The following is a 14,348-nucleotide window of genomic DNA, read 5'->3' on the forward strand; positions in this document are numbered from 1 at the left end:
TCTTGTGATCAGTTCCCTCTTTCTATCCCGCATTCCCTCCACCCTCCAGGCATCGCTACTCACTGGTTAGTAAAGTTTTTTGAATAGAAGTTTTAAATATTTATGAGGTGTCGTTTTGTTGTTCATGCTTTTGTTGTTGTTGGGTGCCATCAAGTTGGTTCTGAACCATAGTGACCTCATGCAAAACAGAACAAAATACTGCCTAATCCTGTGCTATCCTACCAATCGTTCTTATGCTAGAGCCCATTGTTACAGTCATGGTGTCAATCCATCTCCTTGAGGGCCTTCCTCTCTTTCACTGCCCCTCTTCATTACCAAACATGATGTCCTTCTCCACAAGGTCTCACCATCCTTGCCTCTAAAAAGCACTCTGGCTATACTTCTGAGACAGATCAGTTTGTCCTTTCAGCAATTCATAGTACTTTCAATATTCTTCTCCAGCACCACAATTCAAATTCATCGATTCGTCTTCAGTCTTCTTTATTCAAGGTCCAACAAGCATATGACACAATGGAAAATACCATACACTTTTCATTACTCTAAAAAGATCTTGTGCAGCAGATTTATCTAATGCAACACGTCTATTGATCTGCTGCTTCCATAAGATTGATTGTGGATCCAAGCAAGACAACATTCTTGACTTCAACCTTTTCTCCATTTATCATGTTACCTATTGGTCAAATTGTGAGGATGTTGGTCTTCTTTACATTGGGTTGCAGTGCATCCTGAAGGCTGAAATCCTTCATCTTTATCAACAAGTGTTTCAAGTCCTTATTTTCGGCAAACAAGGTTGTGTCATATGCATATGGCATATTGTTAATACAGTAGAACCCTGGTACTCAACCACATCAACACTCGGATTTTGACAGGAAATGTCAAGAAAATTTTGCATCGGAGCTCGAACAAATTATTGGACTCTGACTCGATGCACGTGATTTTTGTAAACAAAAGCAGTTCATGTTTTGGTTGCTCGGTGTTAGTTGGTATTGTTAGTACATGTTGTTTAAACCTTTTTCAGCTGTGTTCCAAGCGTTTTGTTATAGTTTTCTTAGTTTTTGTGGCTTTTTGTACTGTTTATAGATAAAAGAAACATGGGCCCTAAGAAAGAATTTTTGAAAAGAATCACCATGTTAAGGAACTGGTTAATCATGTTATCGATATTTGTTGATGATTATTTAATAAACCCTTTTAGAAAACAGCTAAGGAAACGCAAACAGCGGACCATGTTAGACAGATATTTTTTTACAGAAGCCAGCCAGGTCTTACAGAAAAAAGGCAAAGGGAATAAAAGCTCCTGAAAAGCAGCTACCAGTTATTTTTATGGAAGGGTATTACCTTTCCAAACAACGACTCCCTCTCCATACCTCCGCTCCACATCCATGTCCACAGATCCAGATCCTTATCAATCTCAAGATATGGGCCACACTGTAGTTGTTAAAACTTTTTTAATGTTTCTTATTTAAATAATATTATTTAACTCTGAACTTATTTACTTTGAAATTTCTGTGTAGTGTTTTGTATAAAAAGGCAAAGTTAGGGTAAAAACTTTGTGGTCGAGAATGGATTAATCCATTTTTAGTTATTTCTTATGGTAAAAATTGATTCAGAACTCGACTGCATCACATCTCAACGCTCCTTCTAGAACAGATTAGCGTCGAGGTCCGGGGACCTACTGCATTCCTGAGGCCCCATTCTTCTTCATATAAGCCAGTTTCTCTGATGATTTGCTCAGCACAAAGATTGAATAACTATGGTGAGGGGATACAACCCTGACAAATACATTTCCTGATTTTAAAACATGAAGTATTTTTCTTTTGTTCTGCTTGCATAGCTGCTTCTTGATCCATGTACAAGTTCTGCAGGAGCACAATGCAGTGTTTGGAAATTACCATTCTTCTCAAGGTTATCCATAGCATTTTTTATGATCCACACAGTCTAATGCCTTGGCATAGTCAATAAAATACAAGTAAACATCTTTCTGGTATCCTCTGCTTTGAGTCAAGATCCATCTGACATCAGCAATGATATCCCTTGTTCTATGTCCTCTTCTGAATCTGACTTCAACTCCTGGAAGCTCCCTGTCAATTTACTGTTTCAACCATTGTTGTATGATCCTCAGCAAAATTTTACTTGCATGCGATATCAATGACATTAATCAACAGTTTGTGCATCCTGTTGAGTCACCTTTCTTTGGAGTGTGTACAAATATGAATCTCTTTTAGTCAGTTGACCAAGTTACTATTTTCCAAATTTCTTGGCAGAGATGAGTAAGTGCTTTCAGTGATCCATCAGCTTATTGAAACCTTTCAATTCTGGGTACCTTATTTTTGACTAATGCTTTTAATGCAGCTTGAACTGCTTTCTTCATTACCATTGATTCTCCCTCACATGCTACCTTCTGAAATGTGGGAATGTTGACTAGTTCTGTTTGGCACAGTGACTCTGTGTATTGTTTCCATCTTCTTTTTTTTTTTTGGCCATCTGGTCTCCCCCCTCCTCTCCATCTTCTCTTGATACATCTTGCATCATTCAATATTTTGCCCATAAAACCTTTCAAGATTGCAACTTAAGGCTTATTTTTTTTCTTGAGATTTTTCAGTTTCAGATAATGCTGAGCATGTTCTTCCCATTGGGTTTTCTAATTCTAGGTCTTTGCACATTACATTATATTAAGCGTTGTCTTCCAGAGCTGTTCTTTGAAATTTTCTATTCAGCTCTTGACTTCATCTATTTTTCCTCCATTTTTTAGTTACTCTACAGTTAAGAGTAAACTTCAGTCTCTTCTGACATCCACTTTGATCGTTCTCTGTCTCCTTTCTTTTTAATGACCTTTTGCTTTCTTCATGAATGATGTTCTTGATATCCTCCTGCAGCTCATCAGATCATTAGGGTTGAATGCAGGAAAACTGTTCTTGAGATGTTCTAGAAATTCAGGTGTTGATGGTCTCAAGGTCATATTTTGGCTCATATGGACTTAATTTTCTTCAGCTTTAACGTGGTCTTACATAAGAGAAATTGATGGTCAGCTCCTAGCCTGGTTTTGGCTGCTGACATTGAGCTTCTCCATCTTCTCTTCCCACTGATGTGTCAATTTTTTTCTGTGTATACTATCTTGAGAAATCTATGTGTATAGTTGCCTTTTGTGTTACTGAAAAAAAAGATATTTTCTATACACAAATTTATTTTGCAAAATTGTATCATTTGATCTCCAGCTTCATTTCTTTCATCAAGTACTATTTTCCAACTACTGTTATTTCCTCTTTGTTTCCAATTTCTGCATTTCAATAGCTAATAATTATCAATGAATGTTTAATCAATTTCTAACTGAAAATGCCCATAGAATTCTTCAGTTTCTTCATCATTAGCTTTTGTGGTTGGTGAAAAAATTGAATAATAGTTGTATTGATTATATTTTCTTGAAGGTGGATAGATGTAATCCTATCACAGACAGCATTATACTTCATGATTGATTTTGCAATGTCCTTTTGATATGAATACAATGACATTTCCCTTGGTTATGTCATTCTCAGTATAGTAAATAATATGATTTTCTGATTCAAAATGGCCAATTCCAGTTCACTGCAACTCACTAATGCATAGACTATTGACATTTATGCATTCCATTTCATTTTTGATGACTTGCAGTTTTCCTACATTCATACTTCACACATTCCAAATTTGGATCATTAGCAGATTTTTGCAGCTGTTTCTCCTTACCTTGAGTCATGCCCCATCAGCTAATGAAGATCCAGAAGGTCCAGCTCCCACAGGCTCTTCCCTGACTCCTGTCACCATGGCCGACTCTTCTCCAAGAAAGCAGTGCCTTCTCAGTCACATTTTGACTGCCTTCTGACCTGAGGGGCCCATCCTCCAGCACTATCTTTGTGGTAGTTACATAATCTGGTGTCAATTTGGGACTTGAGAGGATTAAGAGTGAAGAGGTGGAGTCTAGTCTGTCAATCAGATCATAGCAAATGAGGCCTCTTTGTGGGAATGGCCTTCTCCTGAGAATTCTGGGAACTCTTGTAGTTTTCCTCCTCAAAGCGGGGAGACACTTCTCTCTCTCTCTCATCCCTCCCTGAGAGATGCTCTATTGACAAGACACATGGCGTTATGCCCTGGGAGTTGGAGAAGCCACATGGACCTACTCTTATGCAACCAGAACTCTGAAGTCAGAGAAGCCACCCTCTGCCAGCGCTGAGATGCTTACAACACCCCTGGCTCCAGAAGACTTCCAACCCACTAGGCTGTGATCTTCCTGCATTCAGTATCATTGCATGAGTTTCATGAGTCTGAAGAGGACTTTATAGATTGGTATCAGACATATGGGCTAGTATCTGGACTGGGACTTATGGACTTGATCTGGACTGGAATGGGATACTTTCTTAATGTACAATAACCCTTTATGTAACACTCTCTCTTATAGGTAGATGAGTGTGTCCATGAGTTTGTTTCTCTAGTCTACCCAGACTAACACAATCTCCAACAATGTTCTGCTTTTATTCATTAAGCCTTCAATATCTGACAATGTTTTAAAGCCAGGCATAAGGTTTTCAGTGGCTCCTTCCTCCAAAGTGAGAAGCTGAGTCCTTCATTGCTTGTTCTTAGTCTGGAAGTTCCATGGAAACCTGTTCACTTTGGGTGACCCTGCTGGCATTTTAAATACTAGCAACACAGCTTCCAACATCACAGCACCATACAAGCCACCACAGTATGAAAAAAAACCTGACAGGTTCCTACTTTTATTAATTAGATAATCTGTTGTCAAAAGACAGGCCTGACAGCATTTTCTCTATGTTTGTCTCTAAGAATTTCATGGTTTTATTTCATACACTAACGCCAAAAGGTCATTAAAAAGACCAAAATGGTTGTGAGAAGAAACTCTGAAACTTACTCTTGAATGTAGAATAGCTAAAGCAAAAGGAAGAAATGATTAAGTAAAAGAGCTGAATAGAAGGTTTCAAAGGGTGACTTGAGAAGAATTAATGAAACAATTCAAAACTAGAGTTGCAGTTCTGAAGGATTTCATGAACAGGACAGAAAGCACCAAAAGAAGGTGGTTAGAATACATAGTCACTATATCAAAATGAATTGGTCAATGTTTATCCTTTTCAAGATATGGTGTATGATCTGAAGGAAGAGGTCTAAGCTACAGTGAATATTTGGCAAAAAACAAAGCTCCAGGAATTGCCTGACTACCAATTGAAATGATTCAATAAACTGACAGCACAGTAGGTACCCTTGCCTATACAAAAAAAATTAGAAGTCACTAATTGGCCAACCTACTGGGAAAGATCCATATTTGTCCTCATTCTAAAGAAAGGTGACTCCGTAGAATGTGGATATTGTTAAACAACATCATTTATATCACAAACAAGTGAAATTGTGCTGAAGATAATTAAAAAAAAACCAAACAGTTGTTCCAGTGCACCCACAGGGAACTGCTAGAAGTTCAAGCTGGATTCAGAATAGGACCTGGCATGAAGGATAATATTGCTGACATCAGATGGGTCTTGGTTGAAAGCAGAGAATACCAGAAAGATATTTACCTGTGTTTCCCTGACTATTCAAAGGCATTCAACTGTGTGGATCAAGTTATGGATATCAATGGGAAGAATGGGAATTCCAGAATGCTTAATTGTGCTAACATTAGCATGTGTACATAGACTCAGAGGCAGTCATTAGATTAGATTAGAACAATGAGATATTGCATGTTTTAAAATCAGTAAAGGTGTGTATCCGACTTGTATTTTATGCAATCTGTGTGCTGAACAAATAATCCTAGAAGCTGGACCATATGAATAAATACATCATCAAGTTTAGAGGAAGACTCAGTGACAACCTGTGGTATGCAGTTGACACAACATTGCTTGCTGAAAGCAGAGAGAACTTGAAACCTTTAATAATGATGATCAAAGAATACAGCCTTCAATATGGACTGCACTTCAACATAAATAAAACAAAAATCTTCTCAAATGGACCAAAAAAGCAACATCATGAGAGAGAAAAGACTGAAGCTATCAAGGATCTTGTTTTACTTGGATTTATAATCAATGTCAATGGAAGCAGAAGGAAGGAAATGAAGCAACATATTACATTGGGGCAGATTTGTTGCAAAATAGCTCTTTAAAGTTACTTTGAGGACTGAGCTGCACCTGGTGGCACTGTCCAGTGACAAAGCTGCCAGGTAAACAATTGACTATTAACTGAAAGGTCAATGGTTCAAACCAACAGACATCAGCTATCTGCTCCTGTAAAGTTTAATGGCACACAAAATCCTATTTAGAGTTTCTATGAGGCAGAATCGATTTGAAGAAGTTTGTGGGACTCCAGCCATGATGTTAATACCTCATAAGCAAGAGAATACATGCAATGAATAAATAAGGAAGCTTGCAGAATTTATACCTGTGTTTTATGCTATTGGGAAGAATACTAAATATTCGATGACCTGAGAGAATAATGAACAAATCAGTGTTGGAAGAAATATTTCTTTCTTTTTTTTTTTAAGAAATACTTCTTAAAGGTGAGGATTTTGATTCATGTAGTGAGGACACGTTATCAGGAGACAACGTAAGTATCTGGATAAGTACATCATGCATGGTAAGGTCAGCCAAAAGAGAGGAAGACCCTTGAGGAGATAGATTTACACAGTGGTTGCAACAGGGACTCAAACATTGTGAGATTTTGAGAATGGTGTAGGACAAAACAGTGAAATAGGATACCATGAGTTAGAAGTAATTGGATATCTCATGTCTCTTGTATATAAAGTAATTTCCATACCAGCCGTATAATTGTGCAGTGTATCTATCATCACAATACTATCACGGTATTATCATAATATTATCGTAATACATATACATTGATGATTAAAATAAATGCCAATGTTTCTGAAAAAAAAAAGAAGTAATTGGATTGTTTCTAACAACAAACAGCATTTTGCATGTTTAATCCTTACTCCCTTTTGAATTGGTTTTGGTGTGTGGTGTGAGGCATGCATGCCTTTTCAATTTTCTGCATGTGGAAATCCCATTTCACAATATAATTTTATTCTTTCCTCATTGAATAGATTTAGCAACCTTGCCAAACATAAGTAGACCATAGATACGTGGGTTTACTTTCAGAGTCTCAATTTCATTCCATTAGATTATGTTCTATTCTATTTTTATGCCAATACAAAGCTGTTTTGATTACTGCAGCTGTATGTATGTATATATATATATATATATATATATATATATATATATATATATATATATATATAATGTAATTTTTTAAACCATGGGTGAGTCCTCCAAATTTGTTCTTTTCTTTAAAAATTATGTTAATTATTCAGGGCCTTTTGCAATCTATATAGATTTGAGGACTGATTTTTTAAAATTTCTGTAAAGACTTGAAATTTAATCAAGCTTTTCTTGAAGCTGTAGGTTGCTTTGGGTAGTATTGACTTCTTAAAAATATTGTCTCTCAAGTTATAAATATAAAACAGTGGTTCTCAACCTGTGGGTCATGACCCTTTTGCAGGTCGAATGACCCTTTCACAGGGGTCACCTAAGGCCATCAGAAAACACATATTTCATAATATATAATTACATATTGTTTTGTATTTAATCACTATACTATAGCTATGTTTAATTATGTTAAATTTTTAACAATGAAAATACATCCTGCATATCAGATATTTACATAACCATTCATAACAGTAGCAAAATTGTAGTTGTGAAATGAAAATAATTTCATGGTTGGGGTCACCACAACATGAGGAACTATATTAAAGGGTTGCAGTATTAGGAAGGTTGAGAACCCCTGACATAGAATATCTTTCTAGAGACCTGGGGACAAGATGGCATCCAGGTAGAATTACCCACCTGACACTCCTCCAGACAGACCAGAAAAATTAAGAGGTAAGGAGGCCAAGACTTGGAGGCCAAGTGCTAAAACAGAATATATACTAGGGTCCAGCCCAGAACACCCCCCCAATTTTTAAAATTTTTCACTCACAAGGTGAATCAAAAATGCACTGAAATGCTCTTGGTTCATTGTGCCTGCCTACAGGCTCCGCTAGCCTTGCGCCAGGTCTAGAAGGATGGCATCAGTGACCCCTCCATGTGCCCTAGCCCTGCAGTGAGCAACAATTACCCCAGACTGCTGTATAAAAATAGTCATAATCCCAGGGTTGAAGAGAGCCTTTGAGAGTTAGTCACAAGACCCCACACCAGAGTTCCCCACACTGCTAGTCACCCTGAGCTTTCAGTCTAGGGGTTGGCGACTCCCCTCCCAACAAGCCAGGAATGGATATGGTACATTAGTCATCCACTCCTGCCTCTCCCCAGTTTTATGTCTGCCAGCACGGGTAGTGATAGATAGTTGGATAATAGTTTGAAGCCATCAAAGAGCTGCTGTGATATTTACTTGTGTTAGATCACAGTTTCACATGGCACAAATGGATAGCAATATCTGGGGGGCAAATTCAGTTCCAGTCGGCCAGAAAAAATACCCACCTTTTAGATAAGCTAATCTTCCTCCCCTAGGTGTTACCATGACAGCCCTGAAATCAGGGCATCCCACAAGCCCAAAATAAATAGGGGAAAAATATTTTCTTGGTAAAACTTCCAATTCCAGGCTGTGGCCCTCTGTGTAAATTTCAATGCAAACCTGAAGAACACTTCCCTTTAGCATAGTACATTAACATAACAGAGCTAAGGAAGGCAGAAGTAACTGGCTTTCAACATAACACAGAACCTCTCAGGCATTTACCAGTCTCTGAACAGTTTCACAGAACACAAATGGATAGCCCATATCTGGGAGTTGAATTCACTTACAGTTGGCTGGGAAACAAACAAACAAACAAACACACCCCAACTCTTTGAGCTGCTAGGGCATTTACCAGTTTCAGTGAGCACAAACTAGGGCAACTCCACAGGCCCAGCTGGGAGAGTTCCAAGCCACCCTCAATGGCCTTGTACGCTGCTGGGGAAATGCTGGCTGCCTTCCCCCGTGACCCAAATGGCTGGGGAACTCCTGCCTTTCTCCAAGGCCCTTTGAGCGACTGGGAGGAACTCCTGCGTACCCTTTCTGGTGCTTCTCATGGCTGGGGGGTCCCTTGCCTATCCTCCACAGACCTACACATGGCTGAGGGAACTTCCTCCCAACTGGTGCAGTTCTGGATAAGGCACAAGACAGTTACACACTACTGTGGGAACCTCTGTCTGACCTCTGCAGCGATCTTGCCAATGAGAGAAATTTTGCCCAGCATCCACGGTTATCTACATCAAAGTGGCCATATCCAACTACTAGCTTGAGGTAGGCTTTAAACCCCTCCAGCCCCATGGTTAGGCGATCAGGGCTCGGCTATCTGTTAACTTTTAAAATTTTTTCTCTTTTTTTAACGTTTTATTAGGGGCTCTTACAACTCTTATCACAATCCATACATACATCAATTGTGTAAAGCACATATGTCCATTCATTGCCCTCATCGTTTTCAAAGTATTTGCTCTCCACTTAAGCCCTTGGCATCAGGTCCTCTTTTTTTCCCCCTCCCTCCCCGCTTCCCACTCCCTCATGAGCCCTTGATAATTTATAAATTATTATTTTGTCATATCCTGCCCTTTCCAACGTCTCCCTTCACCCTCAAATTCTTTTTAGTTCTTCTGTTTCCTTTACTGTCACAGTCTCATTGAGCTCAGTTTTTGTTTGTTTGTTTTGTTTCTGTTTTTTTTTCTCTTTGTTTTTTCCGTTCTCTCTTTTTCTTCTTTTTTCCCTCTCTTTCCTTTCACATGCCACTGCTGGTCTCCAGGCCACTCCACTCTGCTTAGGGAAACTCCACCCACCCATATGGGGAAGCTCGCACCAGCCCTCAGTGGCCTTACACATGGCTGGGGAAATCCCATGCACCATCTATTGCACTACAAATGGCTGAGGGAACTCCTGCCTGTCCCCTAAGGTCCAATACATGACTAGGGGAACTCCCAGAAACAAAAGGAGAAAAAGGCGACACAATAAAGGGAAATGCAAAACCCAAGGGACGAGAACAAAATCCAGTAGCAAATTCATAGACTTCACCAATAGACGTGAGAAGGCAGAGTATCAAACCAATAACCTAGAGGATATCAAGCAGACTTCAACAAATGGGAAAGGAAGTCAAATAAGAAAATCAGAGAAGTTGAAGAAAGTCTGAGAACCATACCTGATATTTTGAATAGGAACAATATCAGAATAATTGGACTACCAGAACAAGACACAACGAAGCAGCCAATGACAAAAATATCGAGGGAATTCTTAGAACACTTCCCCAGACTAATGAATAAAAATCAGGGAAACATTCAGAAGGATGAAAGAACACCAGATAGACTAAATCCCCCAAAGAAGCAACCATGGCATATAATAGTGCAACTATCCAAGTTTGAGGGAAAGGAGAACATCATAAGGGTAACTATGGAAAATTGAGCAGTCACCTATAAAGATACCAAAATAAGAATATGTTCAGACCTATCAGCTGACACAATGAAGAGAGAGTGGAGTATCGTATTCCAAAAATTGAAGGAAAATAACGCAGACCCTAGAATACTCTATCCAGCTAAATTATCTGTTAACACATTGTGGACGGATCTCGAGTTTACTCATGTTTCGTGCACCATCTGTTACAGATGGATCAAGAGATAACTCGTGAAGCAGCATGAACCTGTGTTCAGTTCAAGCAATGGAATTAAGAAATTTTCTATGAGAGCCTGTAGAGTTTGCGCTGCCCATGGAAAAAGAAGTGAAACCAGGTATACTTTCAAATTCTGTAAGGCACCACTTCACAGAGAAAAATGTTATACAAAGCAGCATACCTTAAAAAAGTACTAGGAACCTTTGTTTATGTATAGGTCCTATGCTAACTATAATATATTAAATAATTGTATCTGTTTAGGATAAGGTCTCCACAACTAATCAAACCAATGGGCTAGGAAATATTTTTTGCACAGTGTTTCAGGGATAAAATTTCACACTGTCTTTGTTTCTCAATGTAGTTGTATAGTATAGTTGTATAGTAACAATGGTACATTGTATAACAAAGGAACATATCAACAAATGAACACTTGGGAAAAAAAGTATTTTTCTTTGATATATTGTATTCATTTTTACTTTTTTCAAAGTAATATAGATTATGTTGATTATTTTCACAAGAAGTTTATAACTTCATGAAGATTATAGTTCATAAAAGTAATAATGTTCCACATACATTGCAAAATATTGTTTCATAATGTGAGACAACAATTTATATTAAAAAACTGAAAGTTACAAATGAATATGATAAAAAGTTGATGAGATGTAAACCCATTTATGGTTTAATGCAAAAAAACTTAACAGCCGAAAAATACCCGGCCACTTGGGTGAGTTGGTAAAAAAAATCCAGTCTTTAATGTGTTAAGATAGATCGAGAAGTAAGAGTCTTCCCAGACAAGGAAAAACTCAGAGAATACGTAAAAAGAAACAGCCCCACAAAAGATCCTTGCCGACCCAGTATGGGCAGAAGAATGACACTCACCAGGCACAAATAGGAGACTATCATATAAAACAACTCCACCCAGAGGGCAACACAGTGAAGACAGCCCCCAAGATAGCACTAGCTCAATTGTGAAAAGAAAGCAAGAATGAATCACACATGCAAAACACACTGATAAGAATGCTAGGTAAGAAAACACCCAACACAAAAGGTGCAGGATGACATCACAGAGTTCACAGACAGATCTAATAATCCAAAATATCAATGGAACTCAGGCATTAAAAGGCAGAAGCTAGCACACTGGCTTTGAAAACATAACCCATCGATCTACTGCCTAAAGGAGACACATATCAAGAGTACAGACTTGAGAAAAACAGACCAAGCAAATGGCAATTAAAAAAAAAATCAGGGGTGGCAATCCTAATCTTGGGCAAAATTGATCTTAAAGTGAATGTCATAATAAAAGATAAGGAGGGGAATTATATAATGCATGAGGGAACAGTAGACCAAGAACCAGTGAACATAAGAAATATATATGCGCTTAACGAGACCTGTGAAATTCGGAAACCCCAAAACTCTAAATGATGAAAAAAGAAATCATAGGCTCATCAATTACAGCAGATGACTTTAATACATCGTTTTCCTAAAAAGACATCACAGGGAAAGAAATTTAACAAGGAGGCTACTGATGTAAACATTACAATTGGACGACTTGACCTGGTGGATATTTTTAGAGGTTTCCACCCAAATGCAAAAAAATTCACATTATTCTCAGGCCCACATGGCACATACTCGAAGGCAGACCATATGCTGGGACAGAAGTCGAATCTGTGTAAATTCATAGAGATCATACAGAGTTCTCTCTGTGACCACTATGGCTGGAAATCACAAATATGGAAATCAATAAGTATGATTTACTTATTTATCAATGAATAAGATGATTAAAAAAACAAGGACAAACAATTTGAGGATGAATAATTCTCTATTGCAAAAAGAGTGGGTATTGGCTGAGATCATAGGTGAAATTAGGAAGTTTCTAGAAACCAATAAAATGAAAATACAATGCACCCAAACCTTTGGGACACTGCAAAGACAGCTATCAGAGAAAGTTTGATAGCAATGCATGCACACATGATAAAGGAAGAGAGACTTATATATGCTGGCACAAATCTTAGAGCAATTAGAGCAGAGTCAACAGACAATCATACTAATAGCAAAAGAAAAGAAATAATAAAAATCAGACCTGAGATACAGGAGAGGGAAAACAAGAAAACCAGGGAAAAAATTAATGTAGGTAAACGTTGGTTCTTTGAAAGGATTTACAGAATCAACAGACCAATGGTAAATCTAACGATAAAAAGGAAGAAACAAATTTCAATAGCTAGGATGAGGGATGAAACGGGACATTACAACGGAACCCAATGAAATAAAAAGGATAATCACACAATACTGCGAAAGTCTGTCCTCTAATGAATTTAACAATTTAGAAGACATGGACAAATACTTGCAAAAACACTCCCTCCCTAGACTATCACAGATGGACATCCAGCGCCTCAATAGACCCATAGCAATAGAAGAAATATACAAGGTAATCAAAGGATTAACCACAAAAAATATCCCCTGGGCCAAATGGCTTCACAGGAGAATTCTACCAAGCATTCAGGGAAGAATTTACACCAATCCTACATAAAGGTATTCACTTGGGGAAAGAGGAGGTGAAACTACCATTATCCACAGATGATATGAATTCATATATGGAAAATTCCCAAAACGCCACAACGGGAATGCTGGAAGCGATAAGAGGAATAATGCAGAGTGGCGAGATACAAGATCAACAAGATCTACCAGACTGCTATACAGATCAGACTATGGAAGAGGGGATCAAAAAGGTAGTACCCATCACAATAGTCAAACACAAATTGGAATGTCTAAGGATATACCAAGAGTGACCTCAACACATGGAAGGATATCCCGTGCTCACTGATCGGAAGACTCAATATAGTAAAGATGTCAGTTCTGCCCTAGGCACTATATAAGTTCAGTGCTATTTCAATATAAATACCATCATCTTTCTACAAAGAATTGGAAAATCTGATTCCTAGCTTCATATGGAGGTGGAAGAAACCCAGAATGCCTTTGATTTCTTTTCTTTGCCTTATGCTGTTAGCTAAGACCTCACCAGCCAAGAATGGAGTGATGACATTGGCCATCTCCCTTACACGTTTCCCCAACTCCACAACTGCCAGCGCGTGTACCGATAAATAGACACTACTTTTCAGCAATTGAAGAGATGTTGGGATAGATACCTGCGACAGAACGCAGATCCCCAGAGCACAACCTACGGGCTGGAAGGTTTTCTCAATATTCAACTGCTCTTATATATAAAGCTTTATCTTATACACATGTGAATGTCTATGGATTTGTTTCTCTAGTCTACCCAGACTAACACACTCCTTCACACTTGCGAACTAGTGGTCAATTTTGGTTTAAATTTTTTCTTAGAAATTTTCTTGATGCAAAATTCACATAACATACACATCCACAGCTAAGTCCCACTGATAAAAGGTTTTTTATGCATCACCACAACCTGTTTTTGTGCTCCATCCCACATTTCATACTCATTGAGTGCTCCCCCATTCCCCTCACTCTTTCCACCTTCCTCCCTGATGCATCATTGTCTCAGATATTTTCTCAGTGCATCCACTCCTTCTGTTTCACAACCTGGAAAAACTAACACAAACAGGAAGAAGAAAGTAATAATGATAATATTTTTTAAAATAAAAATAGAGAGTAAGAAATAAAAGACAACTGTGTTGTTCTGGGTAGACTAGAGAAACAAATTCATTGAGACACATATTTGTAT

Source organism: Tenrec ecaudatus, chromosome X, assembly GCF_050624435.1.
Source record: "Tenrec ecaudatus isolate mTenEca1 chromosome X, mTenEca1.hap1, whole genome shotgun sequence".
In the NCBI taxonomy this organism is placed as follows: Eukaryota; Metazoa; Chordata; class Mammalia; order Afrosoricida; family Tenrecidae; genus Tenrec; species Tenrec ecaudatus.